The sequence below is a fragment of the Rattus rattus genome, chromosome 16 (genome assembly GCF_011064425.1).
Source record: "Rattus rattus isolate New Zealand chromosome 16, Rrattus_CSIRO_v1, whole genome shotgun sequence".
Lineage (NCBI taxonomy): Eukaryota > Metazoa > Chordata > Mammalia > Rodentia > Muridae > Rattus > Rattus rattus.
In genome coordinates, this window is record NC_046169.1 from 24294516 (window position 1) to 24310919 (window position 16404).

Genomic DNA, 16404 nt, shown 5'->3' on the forward strand with positions numbered 1-16404 from the left:
TTACTGGGAGCTAATGGATACAGCAGTTGAATGCATTGCAGCCATTGAGTTTATCAGGATCATGGTGATGGGAGACGTTTCCGTCTCTGAACTTTCAGTTCCTGAGACATCTGAAGGTACATGACCATCTTCCCACACTGCTATATTCTTAAAATCAGATATTGTTGACAGGCTTAAAGTTGCTAAAATCACCAAGGCTAAAACACAGAAGGTACCTCCACTGCAAGCATAGACCCTAGTCATCATCTATTTGTAGGGAGACTGCCAGGGACCTCCAGGAGGCCAACCCATTCTAGGCACATGCCTCTGTTCTGGATAGATGTCGCACAGACTCTACTGGAGTGGGTGTGGCAGGTATCCTCATAATAGCCACAACTTCTAATAAAGGTGTAATTAAAGAATCAGCTTTTTTTTTTTTTTTTTTTCCGGAGCTGGGGACCGAACCCAGGGCCTTGTGCTTGCTAGGCAAGCGCTCTACCACTGAGCTAAATCCCCAACCCCAGCTTTTTTTTTTTTAATAACTTAAAGCAGTTGCTTATTGAAATCCTGAATACGGTATGGTACAATACTTTAATTTTCCAGACTCTGAAAAATGAAACAAATCTGTTTGCCAAACTTCATTTCTTTGGGTAACTTTTGGATTACTTCCTACAGGTAATGGAGTTTGGTTATACGCAGAACAGTTAGGACACTTATAATTTCTTGGCTTGATCCCATGGGATAGAAAAACCTTTCTTCAAACTTTTGCTGTTACAATGTTTCTTATAAAAGTCTGAAGCTTCTAGCATGTTTCCTATGAGTAGCTGCTCAGTCTTATCATTGCCTTGTGCTAAGGGGCCTTGTAGACCCTTATGGGATCTGATATGTGTTATATACAATGTATGATTTCTATTTCTGATTACTTGCTGCTGTTGCATAAATACAGAAGTTAATCTTGAATCATCTGGAATAAGCTTAAAGGTTTCAGTATGTAAAATAACGCTTTCTGACCTATTAAGAGTCAGTAACTATATTGAGAGATTCAGGAAAATCAAATACTATGGCATATTTCTTACTTTTCCTAACGTATAACCTGCCTTTCCTGATTTATTTGCATCAGTATAGAATGTAAGGGCTTCAGAAATTGGTGCTGCCTTTACTGTATGAGGCAGAGTTCAGTTATTTTTATAGACTGAAGTCTCATGTTTTGGGGATATTTGTGTTAATCTCTCCCAAAAAGTTGTTGCAAGTTCTTATCCGTAATAATCTGGAGGATATCCATAGCCACCTCTACCTCCACGCCCTCGACCTCTTTTTGGAGCGGGCGTATGAGGTGGACCATAATAGTAGTAATCATCATATATTTGACTCTTTGCTGTTTGCCTCTGAGCTTTCCTTTCTTTTCTCTCTTTTTTTTTTTTTTTTTTTTTTTTTGGTTCTGGGGACCGAACCAGGGCCTTGCGCTTCCTAGGCAAGCGCTCTACCGCTGAGCTAAATCCCCAACCCCTTCTTTCCTCTTTTCTTATCTGGTGGCTTAGCAAAAAACAATTTCAATATTTTCTCCTCCAAGTCTTTACCATTCATTTCTTCCATAATTTCTTCCTTGATAGCACCATCTCTCTCTTCTGTTAGTGTTGGCAAGGTTGCGTACAAACAGCACTTTTACCTTTGCTGTAACTTCAGGATCAGGATCTTCAATAGGATCAGCCCATTCAACAGTTCCAACATTTCCCCAGACTTTAACTTTACCACTCATTAGCCTACGCCTTGCCTGGGCAGCTGTTTTATGATCTTCATATTCAAGAAAGCAAAAGCCTCTGTTTTTTTTCTTGTCATCAGGTTGGTGGTATAAAATGACATCTGTGAGACCCTCTGTCACTTTACTAAATTCTTCAAGAATCTGTTACTTGGTTTTACTTGGCAACGGAGATGCAGACACCAATATGCTTCCCAGAACGAATTTCATGATTCGTTTCAGCCTCTTGTGCTACTTCTTTTGTACAAAAAGTGACAAATGCATAAACTGTTGAGACCAGTATGTGGATCCATCATTAAACGAAGATCCCATATAGGTCCAGCTTTCTCAAATAATGGAACAAGCTCATCTTCAAACAGATCTCTGGGGTCTTCCCCACAAATATCTCAGTGCCAACAGAAGGCTGCTGACCTGAATAAACAGAATCTGGAGGTGGTCCCCCATACTTCCTCTGACCTGTAGTCACATCAAGAGTGTAGCCTGTTCTTTCCAAAAGTGCCTTAATCTTCGCCTCATCTGGTCCTTTACTAGAGTCTGCTACTTTGGTCCCTTGTTTCTCTCTCTGCCTGTAAGTCTTCATGACTCCACATAAAAAGGCACTTTTGTTCTGAACATGAGAGAGAGCACTGTCTTTGAACTGTTGAAGCACTGCCAATGAGCCGTCTTCATTGAACTCTCTTAAAGCTTCTATGATAGCTATCTCCTCTAAATCACTATGTGCAACTAGCCCTGCAACGTAAATTTCATCTAGTTTTTCAGCAACTTTCTGTGGTAAACCAGCATCAAGCAATGTCTGAAAATTTTCTGAATGGATAACTGCTGAAGTAGTATCCATGGGCTCTTCAGTACCATTTCCATTAACATGTTCTGTAGCCATGTTTCCAGAGATCTCCCCGAGAAGCTGGGGCCAAGGAATCCTGTCCGACCGGGTCGGGTCGCGGGGAACGCGTGCTGGCTGCTTCCTGTGTCCGTACGAGTGGAGCTGTGGTAAAAAGGCAGCCGAAGATCACGCCGCTGGCAGCAAACCCGATCCAGTTCCACGCGCCTCCGAGCGCGCTCCCATTGCACGTGCGCGCCCCCGCGTGCGCCCCCCGCGTGACCCCCCTTCCCTCCCCTCCCTGGCGCGTCCGCTTCTCTCACTCACTCCTTCAGCCCCTGCCCTCCTACAGCTCCTCCTTCTCCCCTTGCCACCTCTGCCGGCCGTGGGCCGCCCTGTCCTCTCGGTCTTCGTCCTTCCTTCCCTGCACCTCCTCCCCCAGCTTCCCCACTCCCGTCCGCGGCCGCTCAGGCACGAGTGGCCGCCCTTCTCCTCGCTGGCTCTCTGGCTCACGCCCTCCCTCGCTAGCTCTCTTGGCCCCAATACTTACCTCTTGAAGAAGCCAATCTGGATACCAAGATTTTAGTGAAATTATTGTTACATCTGCTCCTGTGTCTACTAAACCTCTGATTTCAGTATCATTAATTTGGATTTTTAGCATTGGTTTTTGATCATTTATAGCAATTTGCCAAAATACTTGTTTTCTGGTCTGTCCTTAATTTTTTGTTTTATCTACTGAAGTTGTTCTGTTCACGATTACATTCAGAGCAGTGTTTTTAAACAACAGGCATTAAATCTTTTAATTGGCTCTGTGGACGAGTTTCTCTTGTGCTAATGGAATGAATGAATGAAATTTGATATTGGAGTCTGTGGAAGCCCCCTAAGGTGTTTCCCAATAGCAAATGGTTATCTTGTCTGTCCCTCCTTAATAAGCATTAATTAGTCCATTGCTGGCCTTTGCCATAGATTCTGTATACTCCAGAAGGCTGGGATCTTCTTTTCACATTATCACTAGGAAAAACATTGTTTCTAGGAATGCCATATCTACAATCCCTTTTCAAATGACCTTGCTTACCACAAGTAAAACATCTAACATTCTAGTTTTTCCTTAACTTTTAGAAATTACTTCTATCAGAAGCATAATAAATGTGAGATTCAATATCAGCCATATTTTTAGTCCATTCATCTATTGGTGCTGATCTTGTCTTTAAAGGCCTAATCACCCTTTTGTATTCTGAATTAGCATTTTCAAAAGCCAAAGATTTGATTATTATTTGTCTGCCTTCTGAATCTGATACTATTATATTTACAACTGAAATCAATCTTTGCAATAAATCAATGAAGGTTCCTTTGGGACCTTGTATAATTTTAGTAAAGGACTCAGACTTTTCTGATTCTTCAACCTTATCCCAAGCATTTAAAGCTGTTAAATGACACAGAAACAAGAGATAATCTTCAAATTCAAGCTGCCCTTGTAACTCAGCATATTAACCCTCACCTAGCAACTGATCTTGAGAAATATTAATACCCCTAGCCTTATATCATTCTCTGGCCCTAGCTTCCCCTTTTCACCATGTTCACCTTTGTAACTAGGGACCAGCTTCCAATATCGCTGTTGCCAAATCTTTCCAGTCTTGGGGAATAAATCTGTTCTGAGTTGCCCATGATTTTAATATCTGGTTCACTAAAGGTGAATGCATACCATATGAGATGACAGCTTCCTTAAGTCTCCTCAAATCCAATACATCTATAGGATTCCATTTAACTTCTCTATATCCTTGGTATTGCCTATTGCCTGTTAGTAGTTCTTGTATAGTAACTGGATAAACTAAGGTTTCTTTTCTCATAATCTTGGCCTGCCCTCCTTTAGTTTCATCATGCAGTGGTGTGGTAGGTTCTTATCTAAATTCCTCTGTCTGTGTCTGAGTATTTTTCTTATTTTCATCTATAAGTCTTTCTAAGGCTTGTATCAATCCACTTTTAATATGTGGCACAATTATCAAGTCATTTTTCATATTTGCATTATGAATATGACATTTCTGTATTCATAACATAAATAAAACAATCTTGGGATTTAGTGTGATCAAATACTATGGAACAAATTGGCATAATGTATATAGCATTAAGGATAAAATATGAATTATCAGACTGATAACTAATTATAGTCAATATTATATCAATCTCAGTTATGTCATTTATCTTTTCATTTTCTGCTTCTATTTTCAAGCTATCTAAAATAGCACTATACAAGGCCCTAACACCCTGTATTATGATATTTGCCATTCTTAACATGGGAACGATTTTTCCTTTTAATATTACTTAACTCTCTTCCTTGAGGACTCCTCTGGTGTCTTCCCAAATCTGATGGTTTCTTGGTTTGTCCTTAGCTGTTGTGATTTCTGTCTGTTTCTTTGTTCCTGTGGTCCTGCCCCATGTTGGGCAACAACTGTTTTTTTTTTTAAACAAAATTTTAATTGTTCAATTTTATCAATGATGACTCATGAGCCAGATGCTGGGGTGAAAGCCTGCTAGCTCAGAGGGGCAGAGAAAGCACCCAGCTGACCTTCCTCCTCAGCCAACATCCCACCACGAATGCCCATCTCTTACACTGTTTTAAACAACTGCCTTCAAACGGAATGTCCCTCCCTTCTACTTCCTGTGCATCTCTCTCTGTCCTTCTGCCTCTCTCTTACTCTATGTTTCTTTTTCTTAATAATTCCTGTCAACTGGTTGCTTGCTCTACCTCTTGACCTGTGGTTGACTTTATTTAATCCTGTTTATAATATTCAAGCAGCGAGCTCTTAGATTAAAGGTGTGTGCTAAAGCTGAGCTACACCACAACTAAAAAATGGTTTTTCCAGTAAATGACACAATCTCAGGATTCACAGTGTGATCAAATATCCTGGAACAATGACACCATGTGTATCTTGCCAGATGATTCAACATAGACTAATACTCAGTAATACCTAGTAAATATTTTATTAATCAAAATAGCCAAGGACATAATAGCATAGCATAAACAGATATGGTCAGAAGGAGAGAACTCCATTTTAAGCAAAAAGTAATGAGAGAAAGAAATCATATGTGTTGTTAAGTCACCTTAAGATGGGAAGAATCTTTGTTCTGATCATTTATGTATCCATCTAGGCTTAGGACAATTCTTGATACACACTGAATATTGTCAGCTGAATAAATATCTCCAGAAGCAGTGTATTACCTGTATTTTATGCATGGATAATTTAATTCAGATAATTGACTTTTAAATATTCTATAGTGTTAACTGCTTTTAATCATGGCTGTGAGTTTCATTGCTTGAATGCTTTTATATTGCTATTCTTTAATTTTAATGAATTGTTTGTAAAATTGGTACTGACAATGTTAGATAGACAATAAAATCAATAAAATTCATGTGTGCTAGTTATTTTTCCACCCCTCTTCCAAATTACTTTACATAAGTATCTTAAAGGAGAAATCCCTATTCTAACTCATGGATACAGGGGTCCACTTTCTTGTGGCTGGGAAGGGAATTCAGGGCAGCTTAGTTTACACCATGGTGGGCTAGAAAATAGAGATCAAGACAGAAAGTGACTGAGATACATTCCCAGTGACCAATTTCTTGTTGTCTCACATTTTCTAAAGCCCTTTTTGACCACCCAAAGTAACAACATCAACTGAGTCCCAACCTTGAAAACGTGAGTATATAAGAACAATTTCAGACTCAAGCCACAGCATTACGTCAGTGGATACGGCGATCTCCTCATACAAGATGGATTTATTCCATTTACAAAAGGACCCAAGATGTATCTGTCATCACATTTTCTCAATGCCTAAGTTCATAATCTCTTCCGTATCTGCAAACAAACTCCTAGCTGTGATCCCTTGTAAGATTAAAAAAAAATTAAACAAGTTTAGATATCTAAGATAAAATACCAAACAAGATCATACCTCTGCAAGGAGCGAAGTAGGGAGCATAGAAAGGAGGGATCAGGCCACATTAAGACAAACATAGCAGGGGAAGCTTCATGTTCAGCCTCTGGGTCACGTGCTGGGATCACCTGACCGCAATGCGTGTTCTCAGGCTCATTCCTGTGGTCTTGCCACACAGCCTCTCTTAGGCTGGCTTTGATCATTCCCTGTACCTTTGCTTAGAAAACATTCCTTGTTCCCAGCACCTCCAACTTTGATGTTTTGAAGCTTTAGAGGTACCCTTACCCCTGACACACACATTCTTTGTGACAAGGTCTCACTATGTATTCCTAGATGGTCTGAAACTTGTTGGCCTAGAAGTACAGAGATCTATTGCAGGGCTTTTGAGATCATGTTTGAGGTTTAAGACATGGAGGTATCTATATAGGTTAAAGCTGTTGGTCTGTCTACTGGGGCATTGTCTCAGCTAGCTGTCTAGACTTATCCTGACTTCTCTGCCATTCCATCTCTCTATGTGGCTTTTACTTCTGCTTCCAGCTCTGTCCATCTCCCTTCTACCTCCTTTCCTGTCTCCTTCACTCTGCCACATCTCCTGGTCTGTACCTGACTGCCTGCCTGCCCGGAAATTCTGCCGTCATTCATCCTGCCCCAGCTCCACATTCCTTACTCATCTAGATGGCTGAGGAAAGTCACCTTCCCCATGGCAGCTTGCCTTTCTTTTAAAGGCAGGTGATTTACTTACCCTACTAGTAAGTGTTGCTGGTGTGAGGTCCGAATTGAAACTCTACTGAGACCTCCTGAAATGAGACTCACAGAGGCGGTGATCAATGCAAAAACAAGAGGAGTTTAATCATTCTGACATGTTGGGGTCATACCACTTCAAGGGGAAATGACCCTGAGCAGACTCTAACAGGGAGTTATATACCTTGCAAACAGTTGGGGCAGAATTTGCACAATGGTAACTAGGCAGGGTACTATTGGTGGGAAGAAGTGACCTCCAAACTGACTCTTTCACTGACTCCAAATAACAATTGAAAACAGAATTTGCTAGAAGGCTACCTAATCAAAGACAATATATTTCATATTAAGATATTTCAAGAGGGTATGGTGGCTTGCATCTTTAATTCCAGCACTCCTCCTCCTCCTCCTCCTCCTCTTCTCCTCCTCCTCCTCCTCCTCCTCCTCCTTCTCCTCCTTCTCCTCCTCCTCTTCTTCTCCCTCCTCCTCCTCTTCTTCTCCCTCCTCCTCCTCCTCTTCTTCTTCTTTCTCCTCCTCCTCTCCTCCTTCTCCCCCTCCCTCTCCCCTCCCCTCCCCCTCCCCCTCCGTTATCCCTTCTCCTCTTCTTCCTCCTCTTAAGACTAATGTGAGCCTGCTCACCTAGAAAAAGAAAATTCTGAAAGAGGAAGCAAAAGCAATCAAGTCCATATAGCAAACTAATCATGTTCAGAGCTTCAGTAATCATGAGTGCCAGCAAAAAGGCTATTTCTGGTTTCAGCCAAGGTTAGATAAATGATTTCTGCCATTTAATGAGAACAGAAGTAGGAGAAAGAAGAAGAGGAAGAGGAAGAAAGAGGAGGAGGAGAAGGAAGAGGAGAAGGAGGAGGAGGAAGGAGAGGAGGAGGAGGAGGAAAGGAGAAAGAGAAAGAAGAAGAAAAGAAGGAGGAGGAGGAGGAGGAGGAGAAGGAGAAAGAGAAGCAGAAGCAGCCTGCCCCAAGTACCATGCCTCCTTCAACAAGTTCCCACCTCCTAATCCTTCCCAAACAACTCCACCAAGTAGGAACCGAGTATCCAAGCATATGAACCTATGAGGGCCAATATTCAAACTGCTACCCGTGATTTAGTGCTAATGTTCCCATTACTGATAAGCTACTAGAACTCAATAACATGTCAAATGCACATCACCTGACAACTGGAACTACCCTATAGTCTCTGATTCCAAAGCCATCAATTTTAATGTTCCCTTTACAATTCGATCTATATAAATGCATGCATATGGTTAATGCTTAAACATGGAGAGCACTCCATAGCACGAGAAAAAGCAACTCAGTCTGACCATTAGATCCACAGCCGAGATGCAAAATAAATTTGCCTTTAATCTGTTGTCCAGCACTTTGCACACCACAGGGCACATCAGGTTTTTCTCCTTCTGAGCTCCTTTATTTGGTGTCTGACCTCTGAACCAGAGATTGGCCTGTACCCAGCAGCAGCAGCAACGTTGGAGCAGTAGTCTAGTAGCTTTGGATGCTTTTGGGGTAGCAGCTTTCTTTCCAGTCTCTCTCTTGTTCATGACAAGACATGTTGTTAGGGCAAGGGGCTCCCTTGCCTCTGGCACGAAAAGGAGGCACTCAGGCCCCTCGTGTCCCTGGGTTCAGAGGAGCTGTGGCTCTCAAAGATGGACTGTGGGTATTCCAGACTGAGTTGTGCTAGGGTCCTAAAGTACAGCTTGGAAGATGCTCCATGCTCAGTAAACTTTCTTACAGGGGGAAGCCAAGACTGCAGACTGTGGGGGAAGGGTGGCCTCCACAGCCTCTTCCAGGGGTGATAACCTAGTGCCCCGATGGCTCATCTGCTTAGCACAGGCCTTTCCCAGCTGTATTGTTTAACCATTCATGTCTCCCTTGAATTCCTCGGGCTTTAAAATCACTAAGAAAGTTATGAGCACAGCATACAGCTTCCTGTTAAAATTTCCTCTAAGAACTCTGGCTCGACACAAAACATCACATTTGCCCCTGGGTGACCTGGGCAGACTGCAAAGCCCACCGCACCTTTCTCCCATCCCCTCTTGGCTTCTCTTATATTTTCTTTTCTTTTTTAGAATATATATATATATATATATATATATATATATATATATATATATATATATATATATGCTGTCTTCACACACACCAGAAGAGGGCATCAGACCCCATCACAGATGGTTGTGAGCCACCATGTGGTTGCTGGGATTTGAACTCAGGACCTCTGGAAGAGCAGTCAGTGCTCTTAACCGCTGAGCCATCTCTCCAGCCCTCTTATATTTTCAAAACTGGGGTACCTGCTCATCAGCCTCACTCAGAGCTGCCAGGACTTTCCTTCTGCATACAGATCTTATTCCACCATAATGCTCAGCAAAACCACATATCAACCCTGAAGTCCCAAGTGTCTTCGAGCTCCCATATCACCCCTGAGGTCCATCACATCCATGAATCCCCGCACCACTCCTGATATGTCAGCTAAATCAACCTCTTAAAAACAATACCAACCACCACCAACAAAACAGTCCCTACAAAACGTCTGCTGTGAACACAAGCTTACCAGACAAGGTGAGCTGGGCATCGAAACACTGACTTTTGCAAACCCAACTCTCACTCTGGCCTCTCTTTCGTCTTGTTTTCTAGATGCTGATATCCATGGCAACCTCAGCTAGTGATAGCCCAGTGTCTCTAGTGGCTTGTATAAGCCAGTCTATAAGGCCCGATTTCTCTCTCATTACGTGAGTTTGTAGCCCTGATCTCAAGTGCTTTCTTTGACTCAACAGGACTCCAACAGGTCCCTCCTGTTCTGTGTCCCATAGCCTCCTCAGCCAGGCTAGGAGGGACATGCCATTTCTTTCATTCAAAGGATGCTCCAGGAGGGCTAGAGAGATGGTTTAGCAGTTGAGAGTGTTTCCCGTTCTTGCAGATGACAGTGAGGTTCAGTTCCTCACACCTGACTGCAACTCCAGTTCCGGGAGATCCAACACCCTCTTCTGGCCTCTGTGGGCACTAACTACACATGTGGTACCTATACTATACATACATGTAGGCAAACACACAGAATAAGAATAAAATCTTAAAGCCTTTCCCAATTCAAACAGGTCCTGAGTATTCCCTTGTTATCATAACTTCTTGTATTAAGGCTCCTGTTTGCATATTAACAATTGTCCTGAGTTTAATATTACTTTACTTCTCTTGAGTCCTTTTCCTGTTCATCATCTGATCCTTCCCATGGGTACCATGGGTTTGGATCCTAGAAAGCACTCTTCAGTTTAGGTCTAAATTTTAACTTTCCTTTGCATCTGTAAGAAAGTGCAAGTTAATGGCTCCATATTCCAGTCCCCAGTTTCAACTTCCTTTGCTAATTTAGACACCCACCCAGCAGATAGCATCCACAGGTCATAACCCCTCTTATACACTGACAAGTTCATTTTGAGACATCTGAGCCTCAGTTGCATTTCTTCATGGCCACACAGCTGAACGACACCACAGCTGAAATGCCACCCAGACCATTCGTGCCACTTTCAGAGACCGCAACATAGTCTTTATCCACCATTTTGAAGCATCCGTATACTCACACGACGCACCTAAATCATCATGCATTCTGCCCCTTGCCACATACAGTTAGGTGCCCACTCTGGGATTTCCCAATCAAGAACACTATACTCAAGGAGGTGGCTGGCCTTTGGTTGGATAGCCTATCATTCATCACAGAGAGCACGCAACTGTTGCAATGGTGAGGGGGCACCCCATCCCCTACCATGAGAGGCAAGGTGGCCATATTGAGATGGCCTCCACGGGCCTCATCATCTGTGGCTGGGACATTCAACTACTCTTCCCAAACTCACTTCGGTCCTTTGTGCTGTGTGACTCTCCACACGGAAATTGACTAAAGGCTTATTCTCCTCAGAATTATTCACTGATCACACACCAAGGAAACTCTATGACCCACCAAGCTCAGCGTAGTGAGACAGTGAGTTGACTCGGGTTATTCAGGGGTCTATGGGTAAAGCATTACAGGAGTGAGGAGGACCAAGAAGCAGATGCGTCTCTGAAAGCTCATCACGGCACGCGTGATGACTCCAAAAGCTGTGCGCCTGCGCAGCTGACGTCACGTGGTCATTTAGCTGTACATGCTTTTACTTTTTAATCTCAGGAGCTGCTGTCACTCAAGGGTGTGTCCATCGATGTCTCTCCAGAAGAACAGGAATGCCTAGACCCTGCTTGGTGGAATTTGTATAGGGACGTGATGTCGGAGAATTACAGAAAGCTCGTCTCTCTGGGTGAGAGTCTCTCCCCTACAGAATTCTTACTGTCCCTCCCCCCCGGTTCATATTTCACTCCCTCCCTTTGTAAAATATTTCTCAGGAGCTTGCACCTTGCATGGAAGGCACGGACAGGTTCATTTTAATTGTATTTTCTTTAAAAAAAAAATCTCTTTCCTTGAGGGAGCATGCTTCTTACATTCTCGACTGGTGGTGTTTTAGGAGTTTGTTGGCATGAAGTGTTAGGAACTGCAAATTACAGTCCAACTCTTCCCTTTGACTTAGTCATACGTGCAAGTGAGGCTTTCATCTCCAAACTGAAGATTCTTAAGGGGTACTCTACTGTAGGAAACCACTGGGGGAAATAATTTCCTAGAGACTCCTGTTGTGCACCCTGCCCCCCCCATAACTCCCTCCCGCTACAGCTCAAGGTGGGAAAACTCCAAGCAAACATCATTTCTGTATTTTCAGCAAATAGGTCTTGCTGTGTGCAGTTCTTACCTGGTCATATTTCTGGAGCAGAGGAAGGAGCTTTGGAATGGGAAGAGACAAGAGTCAGTGACCGTATGCCCAGGTAGGTAGGAATGAATGAATCCAAGGACACAGGTGAGTGGTCCAAAGATCCTGTCTTCCAGACAGGCTTTGAGATGTAGACCTTTGATTCAGTGGAGATGATTCTTCAAGGGATGGGGAAAGACAACTGCCCCATGTCTGTCACACTGCCCAATCTTCTAAGTCTCCTCTAGTGACCTCACTGCACAACAGTGGTGATGGCAAAGTCCTTCCTTTGAGGGTCTACATAATCCTCACTGGTTTCCTTTTCTTTTCTTCGTGGGCCTCAGAACTGTGCATATTTCTTTTCTTTTCTTTTCTTTTCTTTTTTTTTTTTTTTTTGTTCTTTTTTTCGGAGCTGGGGACCGAACCCAGGGCCTTGCGCATGCTAGGCAAGCGCTCTACCACTGAGCTAAATCCCCAACCCCAGAACTGTGCATATTTCTAAAGGCCTCCGTGTTAAACCAAACACATGAAATATTAACATCAAAAAGAAGCTGCTCTTTGAGATGACCTGAGTTTGATTTCCAAAACCCACATCAGGTGGCTCACAACTGCCTGTTCAGTGGGCATGACTTCCTCTTCCGGCCTCCCTGAGCACTCTCACCATGTGGCACACATGCACGTGCGCTCGGGCGTGCAAACATACACACACACACACACACACACACACACACACACACACACACACACACGGTAAAAAGATTGTCTTAATGTCGTTGATATTTCTGTTTTGTTTTGTTTTTTCTTTTTTCTTTTTTTTTCGGAGCTGGGGACCGAACCCAGGGCCTTGCACTTGCTCGGCAAGTGCTCTACCACTGAGCTAAATCCCCAACCCCAATATTTCTATGCCTTACAGTTGCTTCATCAGAGCTTTTTGTCTGATCTCGCTGCTTTCTTGGTTGGCTTGGTTTTGTCTGTGGGTGTTAAGATTTGTTTGTTTTTAAACCTCTGAATGTCAGTCACTTAAAATGCTCATTATTCATGGGCCTATTATCAAGATTGAAAATTGTGCTTATCTGGGAAACATTCTTCATAGCACATTACTGTTTATTAATTCTATGAAGTCATTTTTCTTGTTTTCCAATTCCACAGAGTGTGTTCTGTTTTTCTAAGAGTGGGGTCTTTCACACCAGCTAATAATAATTTTAGGTTTTAAGCTTCTTGTTACCGTTGGTTGGCAGTTTTTAATAGTGTGTACATTAGGACAACAAAAAGTGAAATTAAAATGTCTATTATTTCTACAGTTCCAGAAAGAGTGTGTATACTTTTATTCACTTCAATAAAACTTCAATAAATACACGTGCATGTAAGAGAGAGAGAAACATACACTTGGCTGGGGATATAACTTCATTTACTTAACATAGCTTTATTTGCTTATCATAAGGTATCAAGTTTGATATCCAGAACCCCAGAAAATGAAATACACTAAGAAGAATTAGAAGTACCATTTAGTCTGACAATCTTACTGCAGGATTTATAGTCAAAGGAAATGGAATCACATCCCAAGGAGACATCTCGGCTGCCTTGTGTAGGGTGATGCTCTCGTGGTCATGACGCCGATCAAATCAAAGTTTTTCCTTCAGTGCACGGGAGCACATGCAGCCATCAAAAGACAAAGTGTTCCCATTATTGCAACATGAGGAAGCATTCCAAGTTTTATGATATCTAAAACACCCAGAATCACCCAGTCTGGCGACGTGACCTGTTTTTATGTGGACTCTAAATGTAATCGCAGGTAGATAGTAAAACACCCAGAATCACCCAGTCTGGCGACGTGACCTGTTTTTGTGTGGACTCTAAATGTAATCTCAGGTAGATAGAGAGTAAGTGGTGTCTCCAAGAATCCTGTGAGTTTTGGGAGAGGGGTTGGGTGATGTGGGTCAGACACTACGAGATCTTGTTTGACCAGGCATAACACATGCAGAAGAGCTGCCATACAGTAAATCGAGTCTGGCTAACATTCTGTATCATTGTGAATTTTTTTTTTTTTTTGGTTCTTTTTTTCGGAGCTGGGGACTGAACCTGGGGCCTTGCGCTTGCTAGGCAAGCGCTCTACCACTGAGCTAAATCCCCAACCCCCTCATTGTGAATTCTAACAGGGGATCTATAAGGCGTTTGAAATAACACAGAAATGATGTTATATATTTCAAAACCTCATAAAGTATGTGGCAAAGTACATTCATTTAAACTGTATAAATAACATTCAAATTAAAAATCTATTATTTTTCTCTATTCTGTCGATTGGGATCGTCTGGGTAATACTCATGCCAATCAAGTGTGCTAGAGTTCATCTGAGCCCCGAAATTTGCTTTTGTTATTTGCTTTCTATAGACTTCTATTTTTATTTTCCCCATTGGAATAGTTTGAATATGTTTCTTTTTAAAACTTTTATTTTTTTTATATTTACATGCATTAGTGTTTTGCCTGCATGTGTGTCTGGGTGAGGGGTTTTGGCTCCCCTGGAACTGGAGTTGCAGACAGCTGTGAGCTGCTGTGTGGGTGCTGGGAATTGGACCCAGGTCCTTCGGAAGAGCAGCCAGTGCTCCTAACTGCTAAGCTATTTCTCCAACTCCCTTGAACGTGTTTCTGAAGCCTCTGTGAACTTCCCTATTCCCGTTGCCTAAGCTACTGACATCTCTTTGACATTGTAATTATCGTAATTTAGCTTTCCTCTCACCTTTCCTGGGATGTGATCTAAAATATCTATTAGTCTTCTATATCGTGTGGCAAAGTATACGGAAATCAATTCCCGCATAACCTGGAAGAATTTCAGAAGCATAACAGTATGTTCTTTTTTTTTCTTCCCAAAAGGTAAGGATGGTGTTGGGAGATTTAAAATCTTGTAAATGATAATTATTACCATTATCACAGAGAATTGTGTTGCGGGGGAAGAGCTCACATTGGTTATCTTCTTAGGGTCTTCTTTTTCTCCTCCTCATCCTCTTTATCCTCCTTGTCCTCCTCCTTCTCTTCCTCCTTGTCCTTCTTGTCCTCCTCCTTGTCCTCCTCTTCCTCCTTGTCTTTCTTGTCCTTGTCCTTGTCTTCCTTCTCTTCCTCCTCTTCCTTGTCGTCCTCCTCATCCTCCTTGTCTTCCTCGTCTTCCTCTTCCTCATCCTCCTCCTCCCCTTCTTCCTCCTCCTCCTCCTCCTCATCATCTTCCTCCTTGCCATCTCCCCTCTCCCTCTCTCCCCCTCCTCCCTCCTCCTCCTCCTCCTCCTCCTCCTCCTCCTCTCTCCTGTAAGCTTTGGGTTTAGTGAAATTCTAAACAGCTTTAGGAGTCTTTACAATGATAATTACAAAGATAATTATTTACAAAGTAATTCTCTTTTGGTGAGTCTTATATACCTGTATGAAAATGAGCACACACGAGTTTTCATTCACTATTTTCCTAGCATGTATGCAGAGTAAAAACTATTCCTCCAGGGTTGGGGATTTAGCTCAGTGGTAGAGCGCTTGCCTAGCAAGCGCAAGGCCCTGGGTTCGGCCCCCAGCTCCGGAAAAAAAAGAAAAAAAAAACTATTCCTCCAAACATGTCCTTAGAGAAATGTGGGACCTGTAAGTCTTGACAGTTGACACTAGGGAATGTGTGGGTGAGTGTGGAGGTCAGAAAGCTTGGGAAATGGTAGTGTAATAACTGTCTGTAACAATAACCTCACTGTTAGCAGAGGCTTACTGCATAGAGCAGTCCAGAAAGTATCTCAACTTATGGCGGTTATCGAGGAGCAATGTGTGCATATAAATTAATATATACCCTAACATGTATTTTACAAAGAATATTCGGGAATCGGTTGACAGAATGCCTTTCATGTTTTCATTAATACCTTCTGTGATTTAAAATATAGTATTGCACTAAGCTTTTATTTAGACATTTTTATTAGAAAAAAGGTTCAAAAAAATGAAGGGTCCAGAGCTGGAGAGATGGTCGGGTGGATAAGAGCACTTGCTACTCAGGTCTGAGTACCGGAGTCTGGATCTCAGCCTGTCATATAACAAGTGGCCGTGGTCCTACACACCCCTGTAACTGCAGCACCACATGGGACTGGGATGGGGGCTCACTAAGAGCTTGCTGTCAGCCAGCTTAGACACAAATCATGAGCTTTGGTTTCAGGGAGAGACTCTGTCTCAAAACAAAATGGCAGAGATTTGTAGAGAAGGACCCCACTGCCCTCCTCTTCCCTCTGCACACATACAAACCACTCATACACACCCTCCCCACACAGAGTGAAACATTTATAAATGTGATTAATCCTCATTCTTTTGAAAGAGTCATAACTTTCTCAGTAACAAATGACTTTTCCTTGTGCCCCAAAGTACACATTTAATAAATATAGGAAGCCTCCTCCCTTTAAAAATAGGATCTTATTCTGT

General features: G+C 42.5%; 1 pseudogene across 1 annotated transcript; it reads right to left on the minus strand.

The window, feature by feature from the left end:
- Positions 1-641: 641 nt before the first annotated feature.
- On the minus strand, positions 642-3086 carry LOC116885921 (annotated as a pseudogene). Its single transcript, XR_004386048.1, has 2 exons — positions 1484-3086; positions 642-648 (listed from the first exon to the last, which is right to left on the minus strand). The product of XR_004386048.1 is annotated as a heterogeneous nuclear ribonucleoprotein Q-like (transcript).
- Positions 3087-16404: the final 13318 nt, after the last annotated feature.